The sequence below is a fragment of the Mustela putorius genome, unplaced genomic scaffold (genome assembly GCF_011764305.1).
Source record: "Mustela putorius furo isolate JIRA1106 unplaced genomic scaffold, ASM1176430v1.1 tig00000430_pilon_pilon_pilon, whole genome shotgun sequence".
NCBI lineage: Eukaryota > Metazoa > Chordata > Mammalia > Carnivora > Mustelidae > Mustela > Mustela putorius.
This window is the reverse complement of record NW_025421377.1, coordinates 18,230,210-18,250,384: the sequence shown is the minus strand read 5'-3', so window position 1 is coordinate 18,250,384 and position 20,175 is coordinate 18,230,210. Positions and strand designations below refer to the sequence as shown.

The window sequence follows — 20,175 nt, the reverse complement described above, 5'->3', positions numbered from 1 at the left end:
TCTTGTGCCGTAATTCTTCAATAGTTGGTTTTAAAGGCAAAAGCTTTAGACCTGAATAAAACATAAAGGGATTTAAGCAGTGAAGTAATGCTACGATAATATTATTGAGTAGTCAGCCCAAGGGCTAATGAAGTATGCAGATCCAGGGAGCTTCTGTTTTGGATTAGTTTCTCATTTGTACCTATTTGATCCATAGCATGGGGTCAGTCCTTTTCCATTTCAGTTCGGTTGATTTCCATCATTTAAACATTATCTAAGCACGACAAAGGATTTTGAAAATTTTGGGAAAATATCCATCATTGATGAGGGACTTCAGGTTATCCATTGAAAAAAAAAAAGGCTTGATTTCATGAGGTAAAGCAGTATTCAATTAATTATTTACAAGTGACTATAAAATGATCAAACTGCTTTCTTATGCTGAGCCAGCGTCATAGTTTTATAGACAGAGATATTATATTGTATATTCATTTTATAAAACAGGAAAGCTTTTTGTAGTCTCCACTTGAGAGTAAAAATAACATCATTTGATTTTTAAAATAAGGGTTATCATTAGGTTCCCAGAGAAGCAGTAGTAATAATGATAGTTAGGAGTTGTTACATGGGTAACAACATAAAAATGATATATTATCATTTTTATTCTTTAAAATAATTCAGGGACATGGACACTCCTAATACTATTTTACAGGAGAAAACTTAAGATCAGACAGAGGAATAAATTGCTCAAAGTAAAAAAAATAGAAATTATAGAGCAGGGACTTAACTCCAAGTCTATTTGCTTTCAAAGTCTGTGCTGATATGGTATTCTTTCAACTCTTCTACCTTGAACTACTCACTCTAGATGAATCAGCCAGGACGGCTTTATGAGTAATCAAGGTAGATGATTGCTTAAGCTCAAAACATTAACTCTACTTCCTCTTAGTTCATCATTATAATTTCAGTCTTTTGGTTCATGATGTGTTAGTCTTTGAGAGTCCATTTATGTTTAAAATGCTATTACTTGCGGGTCATTCATTCAGCCATTATCAACGAACATCTTTATTACTAGTCAACTATGCAGCATTAATTACCAGAGAGTTTGACTGCTGAAGAGTAAAAATATTCACCCAGGGTAAGATCTGGAGGCTGGAGAGAATGCTGGAGGAAATGTGCCAAGAGGAAAGAAATATAAACTGATAGGGAGGTTGTAGGCCAGAAATTGATTGAGTTTCCTCCATCAGGTCACAGTAGAGAAATTTACAGCTTGAATGGTTCTTACAGATCAAGCACTTCAGTACTTTTATTTTGTAGATTACAAAGCCTAGCCCCAAGATCACACAGCAGGAATGGAGGTAGAGGTAGGACTACAATCACACATCAGAGTTCTTCACATTAGAAGGCTGCCATACTAGGTTGTTGTCAAGTTATAGCCTTTGAATCTTAATGTGCTCACCCTTCTTCCCTCTGTTGGAGTCTGAGCCATGTACTTCTCTTTCCTCATTTACTTCAAGGTGTTTTGGACATAAAAAGCAGTGAGCTGCTCTTTAGTTCTGAATTTCTCCCACCTCTGTGTGTCCCCAAATCCAGGGCCATTAATATATAAATGTTACCCCAACAACTGTGCAAAAGACAATTACTGCCACACATACAGGTCTAGAAAAAAGGATGCAAAACTAAATTGCCTGATCTTACTTGAAACAGTTCCCACTGTCAGTATTAAGGATCCTGTCAGCAGTAAGAAAATGCACAAGCAGCAATTCCAGAAATGCTCAGAGGCAATTAACTCACTATCAGTCATCTCAAATTCATTGTCTTCCAATAAAAACTCAACATCTTTGTTCTCAATTTCTCACAAGGTTTTGATTTTAGAGTATAAACGGAAAATGAATAGACAGCAGTAGGTGCTACTATCTAAATATATAGAAAAACTGCTTTTGCTTTAGAAGCTATTCAAGGAAGCCTTTGAAATTTTTAACCAGGCAGTTTTAATCACCCATGTCCAAAAGAATTCCCCCAAACACTCTAAATTCCCACAGATAATTCTGTTAACTTTGAAACTTAATGTGTTGTTCAACTTCCACCAGACAAATAATAGAACTGACTCCTACAAGGAACCACCATTCATCTAATCATTTCTAAATCCTTCTTCGTCTCCTGTGGATATGAACCAACACAGAAATGAATAGATTTGAGGTTATGTGGAATTTGAATCTATTGATGGGAATTTACCTATCAGTTAGTCAGTATCTGCCAGACAGATACTGCTTTGTTTCTTCCTTTGGTCCTCAACTTTGAGTCCAGCTCAAGTCAGATTGACCAATTGATAAGAGAGTCTAGCATCTCATTGCCATTTTTATTATTTATTTATTTATTTTAAAAAAGATTTATTTATTTATTTATTTGTCAGAGAGCGAGCGAGCGAGAGCAAGCACAGGCAGACAGAGTGGAAGGCGGAGTCAGAGGGAGAAGCAGGCTCCCTGCGGAGAAAGGAGCCCGATGTGATGTGGGACTCGATCCTAGGACGCCGGTTCATGACCTGAGCTGAAGGCAGCTACTTAACCAACTGAGCCACCCAGGCGTCCCACATTGCCATTTTGAATAGGTGGTTGATCTGTGCAGAGAAGGAAGGGTGAAGTGTGGATGTGGACTGCAAGGTTTAAAAATATACTTGTAACTTAAACTAATCTTATTATTGAAGACATTCTTAAGTGTTGAGAAGAGAGTAGGAAGTTTTCTTCTTTGTCTCTAGGGAAAAATTATGTTTATTTACTAATGGTAGAAAGGGGTGTTTGTTTCTTCATGTGGCTGAGATAGTTATATAAGTGTAGTTCGAGTTGTGGCCATAAGCCCTGGTGTTTCTGTTCACAGTGATTTCCTATTTCCTAGAAAAGTATTTCTGTATGATGTGGTAGGCAGTTTGTGACATCGCTCTCAATGAACACTCTCCCACTCTATCTCCCTAGGGGTCATGCCTTTATGAAACCCCTCCCTTTGAGTATGTGCTTGGTCCCTCATGACTTGCTTCTAATGAAAAGAATGTTGCAAAAGTGATGCCTGCCATACATGTGATTAGATTACAACAGGTTGTGACTTTAATCCTGCTGGCACTTTCTTGTGCTCTTACTTGGTTCGATGAAGCAAATTGCCATGTTGACCATGGGCAAAATAACAATGATGAAGGTCTTTGGCCAGGAGCTCACTTAAAAGTTAGGTCTTGGGACACCTGAGTGGCTCAATTGGTTAAGCGTTTGCCTTCAGCTCGGGTCATGATCCCAGGGTCCTGGGATTGAGCCCTGCGTTGGGCTCCGTACTCAGTAGAGAGCCTGCTTCTCCCTCTTCCTCTGCTGCTTCTCTCTCTGTCAAATAAATAAAGTCTTTAAAAAAAAAAAGGTCTCAGTCAAACAAGATGAAAGAAACAAATCTTGCTAACAACCATGTGAGAGAGTGAGGAGGAAGGCTCTTCTCAGTTGAGCCTGAGATGACTACAGCCTCATGGAAAAACTCAGAGCCAGACAACTCAGCTGTCACCCAGATTCTTGAATCATAGGATCTGTGAGGTAATAAATGCTGTTTTGAGCCACTACATTTTTGGGTTAATGTATTATCTAGAAATAGATAACTAAAGCACACGGTGATTAGGACATTCCTATAGTCATAGACTTATGAAAAATGTGGAAAGTACAATCTCTATCAAAACACATTTTTGTTCTTTCATTCAACAAATATTTATTGAGCACCTATTATGTGTAATGCAGTTTTGAATGGTGAGATGTACCAGTGGACACAGATGTAAATCCCTGCAGAGGCATGATCTATGTAATCCCAACTGATAACACCTGGTCATCAGTGTTTTTCTAGATAAATTGAATTTTTCACTATTAATTCACCAAACCTTTATTGGATGCTATGTTTAGGAAATCAATGATAAACTTACTATATCACATGAGGAATAAAAATTAGCCTACAAAGCATAATAACACAAACATCATTACAAGCAAGAGGTCCTTCATCTGTTATGGCACTCTGTTAGGTGTTCCTGAGTTTTGTGACTAAATAAATGTCATTTCTGAAAGATTAAAGGAGGAAAAGTAGATTTAGGTTTAAAGAGGATGAATTCACTTTTGAATTTGTTTGATTTTGGGAGATACCTGGGTGGACATATCAAGAAGGAACTTAAGAGCGAGCTTTGGATTTGAGATAAACATTTGGAAGTCATCAGCATGTAAGTGGTAACTGAAACCACAGTATTTAGGGCTTGTCCAGGAAAATATATAGAGTATGAAGGAGCACACATATTTAAGGAGTGGGCATTCAGGACTATAAAGAAGTGTTGAATAGATAGGAGGATGAAGAGGAAGAGGTGTCGTTATAATATACCACTGGAGAAGGGGATTTCATGAATTGGGAAATACAGTGTTCAATCATATCAGAGACAATAAAATAAGGGCTGGAAGCTTCCTTTCATATAAGAACAAGAAGAGATTGATGGTCTTAACTGAGAGTATCTTCAATGGGGTGGTGAGGTGGAAATGAGTTGAAGGATAGACATGTATGAAAAAGGAATTTGTAAGATGAAGCTCAGAAAAGTTGGATGTAATAATTGTAGATTTTTCCATTAGATGGTGATGAAGAGGTGTTATATAGAATACATGATATATGATGTTATATAGAATATACATAAATATCATAATTTCATATAGTAAATTTCATGCCTTTTTGAAGTTTTGTCTTGTTTCTGAAAATTAAAATATAGTAATTTGGTGCTTATGTTGGAACATCATGGTGAAATTTAGGAGTGTTGTTTCAGCATATGAAGGGTGTGTAGGCTCTCTTCCATTTCCCTGGTTCAGTGCTTAATGAGGAGTGATAGGAAGAAGAAAGGAAGTCAACACTGTTGCCTACTCTTGGCTGTGAAAAGATGGTGATTAATGAAGATGCAGCTAGTGGAGATGCAGGTCTGAATGTGAGATGAGAAGGAGTAGAAGGAAAGTCAAAGTTTGAGAGTTTAGGGAAGGGAGGAACATCTGATATAACATCAAAAGTGGTGGATTGGGGCGCCTGGGTGGTTCAGTGGGTTAAAGCCTCTGCCTTCGGCTCAGGTCATGATCCCAGGGTCCTGGGATCGAGCCCCACATTGGGGCGCTCTGCTCAGCAGGGAGCCTCCTTCCCCCTCCCCCTCTCTCTCTGCATACTTGTGATCTCTATCTGTCAAATAAATAAAACCTTTAAAAAAAAAAAAGTGGTGGATTAAGATAAGACCCAAATGACACATAGAAAGAGAGATGCTTCTGAAACCGAAAGAAGTGCATAAGAATAGGTGTAAATATAGATAATTTGTAGGTGGAGGATGAGGAACTGAATGGGTTCATGTCTCATTCTCTTAATTTTCTTACTGAAATAGACAAAATTTACTCTGAGAAAATAATGAGCTCTTGGGTATCCTTAAGGGCTTAATGAGAATGCTGAAGTTTGGAAAAGTTGCCATCTAGACTACAGAAAGGGAAGAACTAAGAAGTAAACACCCTTTAATAATGTTTTGCCAGCTCTTGGTTTGGGTACTAGATGGAACTGGGTGCACTTTTCTCTATTGTTCCTACTAAATGCAGTTAAGAATCCTGGATATAATAATTTCTCTCTCTTTGTCTCTCTCTGTCTCACTCTCTAATAAGGAAACTATGAATGGTGTAGAGAGGGCTGACTGGCTAGGATCTCATGATCTAAGGAACAATAGAATGGTGACTCTTCTAGGTTTTCTTTTCACCTCATAGACTCTAAACTTGGAGTTGGGGAAGCCCACAACCCAGAAATGTCAATGAAAGCAGACAAAAAAATTCCCCACAAAGCCTGTGATTTCTTGCCAAAGTACAAAAAAAAAGTCATCCTAGCAAGATAGAAGACTTTTAGATAATAATTTCTCTACTTTAGCAAACACCACTTAAAAAATATGTGGTCCCACTTGGCTACTGAGCAAAAGACAAGTGGAGAGCCTAGACTTCTGTTCTTGCTGGATTGTAATGGGTACCCTTGGTTTCCTCCAGAGTGGTCTTAGATGAGGCTGAAGGGGGCTGGGTCTTTCACTCCTGTGAGCTGGTAATGAGAATCAGTAAATTTGAAGACAGAACAATAGAATGATCCATTCTGAGCATCAGAAAGTTCAGAAAAAAAAATGCACAGAACCTCAGGGATGTGGAGAGCTATAACTCTAAAGATTTAACGTTTGTGTCCTTGGAGTCCTAAAGGGAGAAGATAATGAGTATGGGGCTTAAAAGTTATTTGAAGAAATAATGGCTAAAAATTTTTCATATTTGGCAATAAACTTACAGATTTAAGAAGGTGAGCAAATCTCAGACAGGATAAATCCAAAGAAATATAGGCAAGATACATCATAAAGTCCTGAAAGCTAAAGACATAGAAAATATCTTGAAGATGGTGAGAGAGAAATGATGTTATCAAACCTATAAGGGAAAAAGAATTTAAATGACAGTAGATTTCTCTTAAGAAATCATGGAGGCCAGAAGGAAGTAGTACACACGTATTTCAAATGCTGCAAGCAAAGTACTGTTAACCCAGGATTCTATGTTCATTGACAGTATCCTCAGGAATGTAGGGGGAATGAAAAGATTCTCAGATAAAGGGAAACAAAAAGAATCTTTTGTTCTACCCTTACCTACCCTGAAAGAATGGCTAAGGAAAGTTGGAAGGAAAGGAAATTATAAGAAAATGGAATCTTGGAACATTAGGAAGGAAGAAAGAATAATGAAAAGAGAAAAAATATGGGTAAATGTACTCAGCTTTCTTTCTCGAGTGTTCTAAATTTTGTTTGACAATTGAAGCAAAAATCATGCCTCTCATATGATTCTGCAAATATGTAGAAGCACTATTTAAGCCAATTTTATTGGAAATGGGGGAGAGTAAAGGGGCTTAATGGGAGGTAAGCTGGCACTGGTAAAATGTTGGCCCCTGTAAGTAATGATGTTATGCTTATATAATAAAATGCACAGAGCAACCACTAAAAAATCTATATAGAGGGATATACTAAAAAACACTGTAAGTAAATCAGAACAGGATTCTGGAAAAGGTAAAAGTGACCCACAAGAAAAGAAGGAAAAAGAAAGGCCCAAAGACCTTTCTTTTGGGCCAATATACTAGAAAAGGAGATAAAACTTGGATACCTAAAAGAATGTTTTGAATATTACCCCCCCACCGATGGCATTCATTGTGATTATGTTTCTGCATCTGATATTAATTTTGCATCTTTAGATTGTCTTTATTGTTTAAAATTTTTTTCCAGTTGAAGGAAAAACAGTTGCTAAATTTGAGCCAAATTAAAGGGAGTATTTAGCTTGAGCTCACCCCCAAGATACACTTTTTGTAAATGAAATCTAAATGAAATACAGATTTTTGTAAATGAAAATGAAAATCAGTTGAATATTATGCTTAGGAGAGCCTTGGAGATAGGATTGCCAGATAAAATACAGATAACCCACTTAAATTTGAATTTTAGGTAAACAAAAAACAATTTTCGTGTGTGTGTGTATAAAGTATATCTGAATACTGCATGGGACATACACAAAAATCTCCATTATTTATCTGAAATTCAAACTTAATTGGTAGTCTTATATTTTTATTTTCTAAATCTGGCAATCCAAGTTGAAATAAAAAGGGAAACTCTTAAAGACTCTCTTGAGCATCCATGTTCTTTCTCTTTCCTGTCCTTCTCACTTATCTACTCACTCACTAGCTCACTAGTTTGGTGGAGCCTCACCTTTTAAAATAAGTCTAGTTGCTTTTTTCAGTCATGCTTTTCTAGCTCTGCAAAGAGAGAAACCATATCTCCTTCAACTCTCCTGCCTGAGGGAGAAAGTGCTGCAGAAAGCACAACTTTGGGAAGAAAACTGCAGGAGAAAGAACATGGAAAAAGATTGTGTAAAGTGAATTAAAACTGATTTCCCCAATACCACGATTCAACCCAGAAGGTGACAGAGAAAATTCACTCCATTGGACTCAGGTTTGTTTTGTTTTGTCAAAGTGAATCCAATTATGGCCAAAATTAATTTGGTAAAAATGCAAAATTTACCTAAAAAATTATTAGAATAAAAGGAGAGCATGCTCTCAAACAAACAAGTATTGATGTATTTCTCAGAGGCTTATACAAATAATACACACATCAAACAGCCTAGAGGCTTTAAAGTCTCCTTCTATTTTTTTCTAATTTTCAGTCTGTATTTTACAGCTGTTATAAAATGAGAAAATGTACCTGACCCTTGAGTAGAGTTTACTGCTCATAGAGAGTGATGTGTCTGAAAAAACCAATCTAAGTAACAAGAGGTGGTTATATCAGAACATTGATGGTGTAGCTTTATGATTCCGAATTTTATTTAGTTTTTTTGCTATACGTCTATATCCATACCCACAATTCAGTAAGGACTTTATATTTACAAAATGTTTCCAATTATATTTGTTATTCTTGTCAATGGAAGAGTAAGAAACATAGTTCTATGAAGTTGAATCACTCAGTTCATTAATACAGTTGTCTGGGAGTTTAGATATATATTTTTGGTATTAGAATTGTTTCTTTAAATAGTAAATATATTTACTTGAGTTTATAGTCCATTTAGCTGCTTCTAAGAGTTCTCCCCTCCTCTATAAAATTACCAAGCATATTTAGGTAACTCTCACCAGCTTTTAAATCTCTGAGGTATTCTTCAGGTATGAATTAATGATTAAAAAATGAAAAGAAGGAAAAATAAATAATGAATTACTGGGACAAATTTTAAAAAATAACTTTGACTTTAGTCTTTTTATCCTTCTTTAGTAAACCTGATTTCATCTCTCTAGATTGAAATAAGTACATCTAGAAGGTAGACAATTCTTAAGACTCAAAGAGAATTTGTGAAAAATTTCTACAAATTAATTTTAGTAGATAGAATGTAATTGATTTAGCAATGAAGGATTAGTAGGGGAAGTAAAGTAGAGGGGAAGTAAACCTCTGTTCAAAACAGATTTTTAAAAATAAAATACCACAGTGGTAGAGAATAACTCTTAGGACTAGTAATATATAGAAACCATCTGTACTTACAGACATATGACCCACTGTTCTACAATCAGTTGACATCCAATACCTAAGTACTAAGTAGTGTTTCCCTACTGGGTGTGTTCTTTAAAGCTAAGTGGACGATTATGCATTCCTAGAAATTCAGGGGGAAAGTCATTTCTCGAAAGAGGGTGTGAAGGTTGCTATCTCGTCCATCAGCACCTCTCACTGGTGGGGTGATGTCACTAATAACAGTGTAGTACAATAAGGAATAGTGAGCAGAGAAACTAGGGAATTAGTAGATTTGTCAAAAATATGCCTTTTAATTCTATATTTTTTGTGAACAGGAATAGATTTTCTACTGAGAAATTTTAGATTCCATAACTGAATAACAGAAGACCTTTATATTTTTGTGCAAGGTGAGAGAGAAATCTATATCACTGTGTCTTACCAAAGAGGCAGAGGAAAAGCAATTGTGTTTCTGTAAAAGACAGCAGGGGAGTCTAGAAAATTTTGGTTAATAGTTTAACCTATTATTACAGAAATGGAGAAAATAATACACATTAAAAGATGGATTTTTGGGGCACCTGGGTGGCTCAGTGGGTTAAGCCTCTGTCTTCGGCTCAGGTCATGATCCCAGGGTCCTGGGATCGAGCCCCTCATCGGGCTCTCTGCTCAGCGGGGAGCCTGCTTCCTCCTCTCTCTCTGTCTGCCTCTCTGCCTACTTGAGATCTCTTCTGTCAAATAAATAAATTAAATCTTTAAAAAAAAAAGATGGATTTTTGATTTTCTGTATTTGCTATCAACCAGGCACCTACTTTTAATTACACATCGTTTTCTTAAAAAAAACCAAAAAACAAAAATAAAAAACAAAAAAACAACAAAAAACCAAAAAACCCCCCAAACAAAACCTTTTCTTCTCCCTTCTTTCCTTCTGTTCTCTTCTCTCTCTCTGTTTTTTTTGAAGGTGGAGGTGAGAGAGACATTGAGACAGTTGTCAAGATTAAATGGACAAGAGATAGATATAAACTTCTTTTTCTCTATTTTATTTGACAGAAAAGAATAAAAGGTAGTAAAGGAAGGTAATAATTATTGACCCTCAGTATTAACTTTGTTCTCTTGGGTAAGCACATAATTAGGTTGTTCTTTAAAATGCATATTATGTAGCTGGCAGCAGACTCTGGTTTAGATCTGATAACTCCTTATGCAGGCAGCTTTTCAAATGCACATGATGTTCCAAAGGAACTTTTCTGGTCTATTGGGTAAATATGTATTAAAGTAATTTTTAAAATACTTATGTACTCAATAGGCCGGAAGTGGTCGATGGTTTAATGAATAGTCATGCATTTTTAAACATGTATTATTATTTATGCACTGACCCAAGTGAGGAAGTCTTTTAAAAATGGCATATTCCTGATGACTGTGTAATTTTGTAGTAAAACCTTAAAAGTATTTCAGGAGAACAGAAGCCAATTTAAAAATTACATTGTCTCATCATGCCTTCACCTCCTTTTTCCTGGCCGCTCTTCCTCTTCTGCGATGTATTATAATAGGCTCATTTATGGCCTCTTTGCTGGCCGAATTTCATTTTCATAGATTAAAGCTGATTTACATTTCAATTGCAATTCCAGGGTTGAATTTATTCTACATTGACTCATTGTACCTGGCACGTAGTAGGCCCTCAGTCGATATTGATGGAATGAGTTGTTTTGATCATTTTGTGTCATTCTTGCGAGCCAATATACGTCTTGCGCCTACTGCTATATTGCCTATCGATCAGTTTAACACAAAGGTAAGACACCTACAGGTGGCAAATAGATGGAAGCCTGATGTCTAGCATCATCACTTATGGGCTGCCGCTCTGACAAAGTAGCTCCCCCTCTCTGCAACTCCACCACAGAAGAGTAGCAATGGCTCCAGTCAGCAGATTATTTTACGGGGATCAATTGGAACTTCATGTGAAAGATGCCGAGCACAGTACCAGATACCCACTGAGCTCTCAGTCAATGCCTTTTCTCTCTTGACTGGTTTTCCTATTCAGGAACATGAGAAATAATTCATTTCTAAACAGTAGAGCCTTCCAAACCATACAGGGCCCTCATCACTGGATTAAGAAGAATTTTTTTTTTTAAAGATTGTATTTATTTGACACAGAGAGAGAGAGAGAGATCACAAGTAGGCAGAGAGGCAGGCAGAGAGAGAGAAGGAAGGAAGAGGCTCCCTGCGGAGCAGAGAGCCCCACGTGGGGCTCGATCCCAGGACCCTGGGATCATATGACCTGAGCTAAAGGCAGAGCTTTAACCCACTGAGCCACCCAGGCGCCCCAAGAAAAATATTTTTAATAACCATAGCAAGCATCATTCTCTGGTGTCAGGAACACATTCAGAAATTCTCAACGTTCCATTTTCAGGGGGGGGGGGCCTCCTGTGGGCACTGACCTCTCTGTATCAGTACTTAGCTGGCGATCCTCAAACCCCGTATGTTCATCTTTGCCCTGCCTCCTGAGGGGCTGTCCCCAGTGTTTGGGTGCTTTCATTCCCGTGCTCACCGTCCGGCAAGAGTAGAGGAAATCAGGCCTCAAGGTCTCTTCTGAATTTCAGAAAGTTCTACCAAAAAACCCCTCCCCAAAGTCAGATTTTCTAAGAGCAAACAGAGGTAATGGGATCTACTTCAGCACAACACGGTAAATGGGGCCTTGAGAATAAGCATTATTAACATGCTCACTGAGCTGCCTCAAATCCCATTTGGAGGGAGGCATGGTATAAATAAATAAACCTGCTTCCTGGATCTTTACAGTCTGAGGTTTAGTGAGCCACTTCAATCTTGGAAAGGCATTAAAATCACGGGAACGTAATTGGATTTGTTTTGCTATTAGGTGCAGCTCTCTAACTTTCCCCCTGTACGCCACATTCACGAACAGGAGAATCTCAACTTGATGGAAATGCTATCAATGATGTGACTCCTGGGATCCCCTGAAGGGCAGAGAAGGGGAATCAGGGGACGCAAACTCTTCTGTTCTCTCACATTCTCCTGTGTTTTTTTCAGCAGATGCTGAGTCAGTGGGCAGTGCTCACCACTATTGTGCTGGCTTCATCAGTAGGTAGTTTATTCTTTACGGTACCCATGGTCTTGGATCAGCAGGCTTTGACTTGTTAAATGACCTAATTTGAAATGGAAATTGTATATTACTTACTTTTCATTTATTGGAAGAAGATTATTTTAATTATTTAATCTGAAAGAAAATATATTTACTCTGTTACGCTGTTCTAAAAGTATGTTGTAAATTGTTATACATGGCAGTTTAAAAAAGAAATTATTATTTTTTAAGCTACCAGTGGTAGAAAGCAGTTCTCTTTTCCCAGCAAAAATGGAAAGACAGAGGGGAGTTGGAAATCTTTCCAAGCGATCATATGAAAGAAAAATCAGAAATATCTTGAGAAAGTTGATGTTATATTGGAGGGATCCTTTTACTTAATTTTAAAATTTTTAAATTTATTTTTAAGATCTTACTTATTTGTCAGAGAGAGAGAGGGAGAGAGAGAGAGAGCATGTGTGAACTACAAGCAGAGGGAGTAGCAGACAGAGAGAGAAGCAAGCTCCCAATCAAGAAAGGAGCCCCTATGTGGGACTCGATCCCAGAACCCTGGGATCCTGACCTGAGCCATAGGCAGATGCTTAACCCACTAAGCCACACAGGCATTCCTGGAGGGATCCTTTTAGAGACAAACTTGGGTCCCATCAAAACTTTGCAGTACATATAAACCTTGGGACAAAGAGAGAAACCAAAATGAATTCAGGGAAGCAAGAATTCAGAGACCCAAGAGGGAAATTATAGTTTTGAGGTCAGCTTTGAGTGGATTTATAGGGAAAGAGTGATTATAAGTTTAGAAGGAACCCTCTCAAGTTCAAGCTCTGGTTCTGCAAATGAAGGAGCACAATTTAATTAGTGGAAATATAGTTCAGTCTGGGGATAGCCAGGAGGACACAGACTGCCCTGTTTGTTGATAGAATAGCTTCTCTCTTTCAGAATAGCTGAAAGAACAGATATCAGATAGGTTCGGTGAAGAATGCATCACTGCAGCCACAGACACCGACGGACCAGAAACTTTTGTCAGTGTAACTTCTGAGCCTCTTGCTTCAGGATAAGAAAGAGGCCTTTATAGAGTGTTCACTGAAGGGTATGAGTTGCGTTGGTAAGTCGGAGTTAACACGCAAAGCATGTTACATGGGGCCATGTAAAAGAGACCTAAGGAAGGCAAAGAAAAGATTGTTTTACAAAAAAGGCAGGTGCATGCCAGAGGCAAGGATATTATATGATAAGCAGGGCTGACCTAGATGCACTCAAAATCTATAATCTCTGATAAGAACGGTGGTTCTGGAATCAAGACCAAGAGGTCGCAGATGGGGCTAGGAGACCAAGATTCTTATGATAAATGTGAACAAAATAGCAAAAATATGGAGACATGTGTCCGTTAGTGGAATACTGATAGGCATACTTCAACACCACTTGCAGTCTTCAGGGAAAAGCAAAGACTGAATGCACAGCTGGTTAAGAATAAAGCACACCTTGAATACTCTGCTTTGACAGTACTAGAACGAGAATCTTTTCTGCCCTTTATATTCGTTCAGATCACCTTATTCATTAGGCGATGCTTTTGCTCTTGGTTCCTGCCTGGCTCTAAGAGGGTCTGGTTACCGTCTTAGATTTGATTGACTCCCTCCCTTCTAATTCATATAATATTACCAAACCAAAATCAACAACTTCTTACCACTTAAATAAGAGACTACCTTTTTAGCCAAAGAAAGATGTTGTATCAGCAGGAATACTGTCTTTACGTGGGTTCTGTAGGCTGCCAGGTATGACCCAACTGTTCTTCCCTCTCCTTGCTACAGGCCTCAGACCACAGAGATGCTTCAAGATAGGAAAATAAGAAGCTTGGCTTGTTGGGAAAGAGACTTTCCAAATCCTTGTCCTTAGCTCAAGCTTTCCAAAGTTTTATTTCTATAGTATTTATAGTTTCTTAAGAAATAGCTTCTGGCCCACTTCCTCTTTGGTGAGTCTGAGAATGTAAAACAGAGTTTTCTCTATTTACTAGGAGAAAAGGGGACTGGGTAGTAAAGTCAACTATTAAGTTGGGACCCTGGGGTTGATGGTAGTTCCTGCCCCCTTCAGTGGTATTCTGTTGCATAAACCATCCAAAACCAAGGGAGGTCTAAGGCAGTAATCTTTTTTTTTTTTTTAAATGTAAAAATTTTTTTATAAACATATAATGTATTTTTTTATTATTTTTATTTTTTAAATTTTTTATTTTTTATAAACATATATTTTTATCCCCAGGGGTACAGGTCTGTGAATCGCCAGGTTTATACACTTTGCAGCACTCACCATAGCACACACCCTCCCCAATATCCATAACCCCACTCCCCTCTCCCAACCCCACTCCCCTCTCCCAACCCCCCTCCCCTCAGCAACCCTCAGTTTGTTTTGTGAGATTAAGAGTCACTTATGGTTTGTCTCCCTCCCAATTAGGGCAGTAATCTTTGTTCTTTATCTTTGCATCCGTCCTTTCTTTATTATCACTTAGGGCTGTGCCACCATAATAGAAGAAAAAGAACAAGGTGAGTATGCTATCTTGTGGATCCTAAGAGGTTATAGGTATTTTAGTAAATGGATTTACTAAGATCAAAAGTCATAGAACATGGGAGTGAGTGGTAAAAAGGCAGTTACAGGACTAGAACTTTGAAAAGAGTGAGCAGAATAGAAATACAGAGAAGGTGTAACAAAGTATTCCCCCACTTTATTTATTTATTTATTTTAATTTAAAGGTGTGAGACCCTTCATGTATTTGTGAACAGAGTAGTCAGTACACAGGGTATGTATAAAGGTATTAGTGTGAAAGGGGAAAAGTGTCCTGACTGGTAGTCATTAGCACTGTGATAATGAGAAATGTACTACTCGTACATAGTTTCATTTTTAATTTTTATAATAAAACTGGCTGTTAGTTTAGGTCAGGAGTTTTCCCCAAGTGGTAAACATCAGAATCCCCTGGGGGCTTTTTTCAAAGTACTCTGAGGGTTGAGGTTGCTACATGTATGTAATTACAAAGCTTCCTGGATGATTTGGATATATAGTTTCTGTGACTTAAAAGTCAAAACACAGCTTATCTGAGTCCCTTCTAAAACTTAAGTCAAGGGGTCAACTGGTGAGATTTCATTTGAGGTTTGATTGGGGAAGGATTTGCTTCCAAGCTCACACGGTATTGGCAATGTTCAATATTTAGTGGTTATTGGCTTGGGGGCCTCAGTTTCTTGTTGACTGTTGATAAGGAGCTACCCTCAGTTTCTTGGCATGTAGGTCTACCCTGCATGATTTCTTAGTTCCTTAGAACTGTTAGGGAAGGGGGGAGTCTCCTCACAAGATGGGCATTACAATATTATGTAATATAGTTGTATGCTTGTAAACAAATATACCCCATTGCCTTTGATTTATTCACTTGGTTAGACATAATCACAGATTCCACTTACCTTAAGGTATAAATACCAGAAGGTAGAAATCATGGGTACTACGTTAGACTAGTCTTTCCACCACACTAGTTATCTAAAATCTTGTGAATGCCTTCAATTTTAATTGCTATAAATGAGTGAGGGGTTTTGTTTTGTTTTGTTTTTTTTCACTTTCTCATTCAACAAGTACTTCGTGTATCAGGCACTGTCCCTTGGATACAACGCTTGCCTTCAGTCACAGATACATGGAAAATTACAATAAAATATGATGAGAAGAAACTAAGAATCAGGGGGAGAGCCTATGTATACATGCCTGATGTTGACAGGGGTAGGTTTTTATCATCAAATTTGGGTAAGACTCTGAGAAAGATTATTAAAGGGATAATTTGGTGCACTGTGAGTGGAAAATGGCATTTACTAAAAACCGTCAAAAGATTAGTGGGCCCAAGTTAGGCCCTCATTTATTTTTTTCATGGAAAAAGTTATCAGGATAATATGGTAAGCTTAGAATATTTGGCCCAGAATGTTTGGAAAGTTCTTACTATGCTGATTTGGAAATAGTTTAGAAATGTGGACTGGAACCTTGTACAACTCAAGAGATTAACTGCTATTAGAAGAAATATACTCAAAAGAAATAATCAGCGCTGTTCAACCAATTAACCCATGTCACTGTCTGGAGGACAATCCGTGTGGTCAGTGCCCTGAGCTCCATCTGAGTTTTGCTCCTCTTGAGCACTTTGATGAGTGATGTGAGTGAATACAGAGCTGGCCCAGAAGCAGAGAGGAACAGTGACTAAAAATGATGACAGAAACAAAATCCCCAAAATGGTGATGTAGTAACAGTAGATCTACCCTAATATGGTAGCTATTTTTAGTAATAAATGGAATATCCTTTTCTTAGGGCCAAAAGTTGGCAGCAAGTATGAATATATGGAAAGTGGTTTGTCCATTTAGGAATTTTAGGTTACTTAGGTTAAACATGAGCTGTTTGTGTGATATGGATGCCACAAAGAGCAGCACAAATAAATACTAAAATACATTCATTGAAGCATAACATCTAGATTTAGAGAAAACTAGTTTTGATCTTCCAGATTCTGAGCTTTCTTAGGAAGGATTTCATCTGTTCTAAGGGTGCTTGGGTGTTGTGTAAGACTGAGGAATCACAGGCCTGTACCCCTGAAACAAATAATACATTATATGTTAATTAAAAAAAAAAGCAGATACAAACAAACCATAATGTGTTCAGATAGCAAGAACAGAGCTGGTGAAATGGATTGGGAATGTTACCGTATAGGAAAAAGTTGAGAAGATGAAGGTGTTGAGCCTGGAAAAGGGTGTTTCAGAAATGAATCTACTTGAAACCTTTGAAAGGCCATCTTGGGTGAAGTGAATCAGATTTGTTTTAAATAGCTTCATTAAAAAGACATGAAACCAATTTCTCAAAGTTGTTATTTTTTGGAGGAATTTCTTGCTCTCTAAAGTTGGGTAGGTTTGCTTTGGAAAGTGTGTTCACTGTCACCGAGGGAATTCACTAACATCTTGGACAACTTGATAGGGTGTTAGTAGTTTGAGAATTAGATATATAATTAGGCACATAAGTTCTCTTCACAAACCATGATTACAGTTTCATGTCGCTATCATCTGTGGAGTTTTAAAGGGATTACACATCTGTGTTCTACTCCAGCCCTATTGTAAAATCGGAATTACTCCATATATTTCTACAAAATTATTTCTATAGTTTGAAGAAGTTCCACAGGTAAATTTGTAGGGCAATCAGAGTTGGCTGGAGCGTTGGTTGGAGTACAAAGCATCATTAAATAAGTGTGTCACACTTTGTTTTCTCTTGCCATAATTCTGAAATACACACACCATTAACTGTTTTATCCCTTTCCCCCCATCAGTTTTGTGGTAAACATTGTGCTGTCACATGTTGACTCAACTTCTCCCCAGTGGAAGACAATAATGATACAGGCATCTAAACAAAGAGGTTTAGATTAAGAAGAAAAATATCAACTACTCAGATTGTCTAAGAGGAAGGAAAAAATTCAGAAGCCTATAGATGAAGAAGGTATCTTAAAGACTAACTTCTTTTCCCTGTAAAGTATGTCCCTAGAAGACAATGACTAGAAAAATATGTTTAAGTAAAATAAAACTGCTGATTTCTGGGTTCTACAATTAATCAACTAATACTACTGTTCTTTTCAATTGACTTCTCTGTACCATTGAGGCACAGAAATAATGTGCTTAAAGGGAACAAAATTGTTAATATTACCCATAAAGTTGGGGTGCCAGAGTGGCTCAGTGGGTTAAGCCGCTGCCTTTGGCTCAGGTCATGATCTCAGCATCCTGGGATCGAGCCCCCCATCAGGCTCTCTGGTTGGTGGGGAACCTGCTTCCCTCTCTCTCTCTGCCTGCCTCTCTGCCTACTTGTGATCTCTCTCTCTCTCTGTCAAATTAAATCAAATAAAATCTTAAAAAAAATAAAATAACCCATAAAGAATCAAAGCACTTTTAAGAAATTTGAAAGAAAAATAATAGAAATAACTTTTATGCAATAAGGAAGACTGTGTAAATTATAGCAAAACTTCTGACATTTAGAAATTTTACAAAATTAGAAAACTTTACAGACTACAAAATTGTCACATTTAGAGTTAAAAGGCAATCCAGAAATCATCTCCAATAGTTATATTGATTGATGAAGTAAGAACTTTATGGTGCAGCTTCCTTGTCGCCCAGTGTATTGGAAACAAGTCACGACAAACCACTTTGACTAGGCCTGAGCAACTCAGTACTTTTTGCCTTATAAATGAAAAACTAATTGGAATAAATCCTAATTTCCTCCAAATAAGCCTTTATTCAAGTATCTAGCATTTACATAAAAGCTAACTAGATCATTTTGTCATTATCTAAAGATTTTTGGGGGTGCATATGGGGTATTGTCTCCTATTTCTGCTATTTGAAGACAATAGAATGAGAAATGTGAATGAGAAAGCTTAACATCGTAAAGATGTTAATTCTTCCCTACCTAATCTATAAGCATATTGAAACTCTATTGGAAATTCCAATGTGATATTTTTGAGAATTGAACAAAGTAATACTAAAATTCATGGAGAGCTAAATATCAGTCAATAGGCAATACCCTTCATACCCACAAAAGTAAAGAGAGGACTTACCTGACCAAAGAATAAGGTATTATTTTACCAGATAGATAGATCGTGTATGTGTTTGTGTGTGTGTGTATGTGTATACACGTATATATCAAATGCTTATATATGTATATTTACATATACAGTAGAGGTGGGTTCATAACTAATAGAAAAATGATTATTTAACAAATGCTATTGGGAAATAGACTTCATCCTTGCGTCCTTAATGTCAAAGTTGACTAAAAACCTATATGTAAAAGGAAATGTTATATAACCAATAGAACAAAATTCAGGATATCATTATGACCTTGAGTCTAGGAGAGATTTTTAAATTTTAAATTATTATTCTTTATTTATTTTTTGGTGGGAGAGATTATTTTTTTAAATAAGAAACAAATGGATTAATCACAAATAGAGGAAGAGTAATAGGTTTGATTACAGTAACATTAAAGATTTCTTCTGTTTAACAATGGGTATTGAATATAAACATTAAGAAACAATTGAAGAATATATTTTAAAGTATGTGAATGAAAAAGGATTAAATAGCTTAAAGTATAAAGAACCTGCAAATCAAGAAGAAAGTGTCAGGCAACACAAGATAAAAGTTCACAAAGAGTTTGAGTGGATAATTTCCAGGACGAGAATGTCAGTGGTTAATATTATAATAGATGTATACTACAATACCATTTCGGTACGTTTCATACTCAAGTTCAGGTGCTTAGAGTGTGGAAAAGAATCAGATGGGTTATTGTGGCTGTGGAGATGAAAGCAATGAAGACATTAAAAAAGGCATTAATTGATTATTAAAATTACCTGACACAAATTGGTATTTTATGAATCCGAGGCCAGAGAGAACAATGCAAAAACTCTCATAAGGCCTGCTCTCTACAAGAATTTCGTAGATCCTAGATCCTACACCCTCATTTTATAAAGGATTTCTTGTTCTTTTCCACAGTCTCCATGACCATGCGAGAGTACCCATGGTTTCAAAGCTCACAGCTGTTTCCAATCAAGGAAACGGAAGACTCACATCCTAACGATGATATCGGTGCACTTTATCTCGATGAAAATAGATAGATGGAAGGTTTAGAAAATCTCCTTATTCGCTTACCTAAGGACAAGGGATAAAATTCGGAAGGGACAATGATAATCAGACCCACAATATAATAACTAGACTGAATCCAGGAATTTCTATAAGCTGATAGAAAATCAAACCTAAATGCTTGAGGTAAGGTAGGTGCAGATGGAAGAGTTTAGGAGGTGAAACAAAGATGGTGAAAATCAAGGAAGGGACAAGGAGGCACAGGGGATGGTTGGAAGACTTGAAAGTCGAGGGAAATACCTGTGGAGGTCGAAGCAGGTTGAGTTGGGGATGGAAGAGAGAAGCATTATTAAAAATACATGACCTACAAATCTAAATTATCTTTTGTAAACCGAAACTCAAGTCGATTTGAGCGGGGCTTCTTTTTTTCCTAGCTGGCTGGTTGATTTTGGAAGCTCCAATAAAATACTTAT

At 37.2% G+C, this 20,175-nt stretch overlaps 1 pseudogene; it reads left to right on the top strand.

The window, feature by feature from the left end:
- LOC106007018 overlaps positions 1-19,737 on the top strand; it is a 67,660-nt pseudogene extending 47,923 nt beyond the window's left edge.
- The last annotated feature ends 438 nt before the right edge of the window (positions 19,738-20,175 follow it).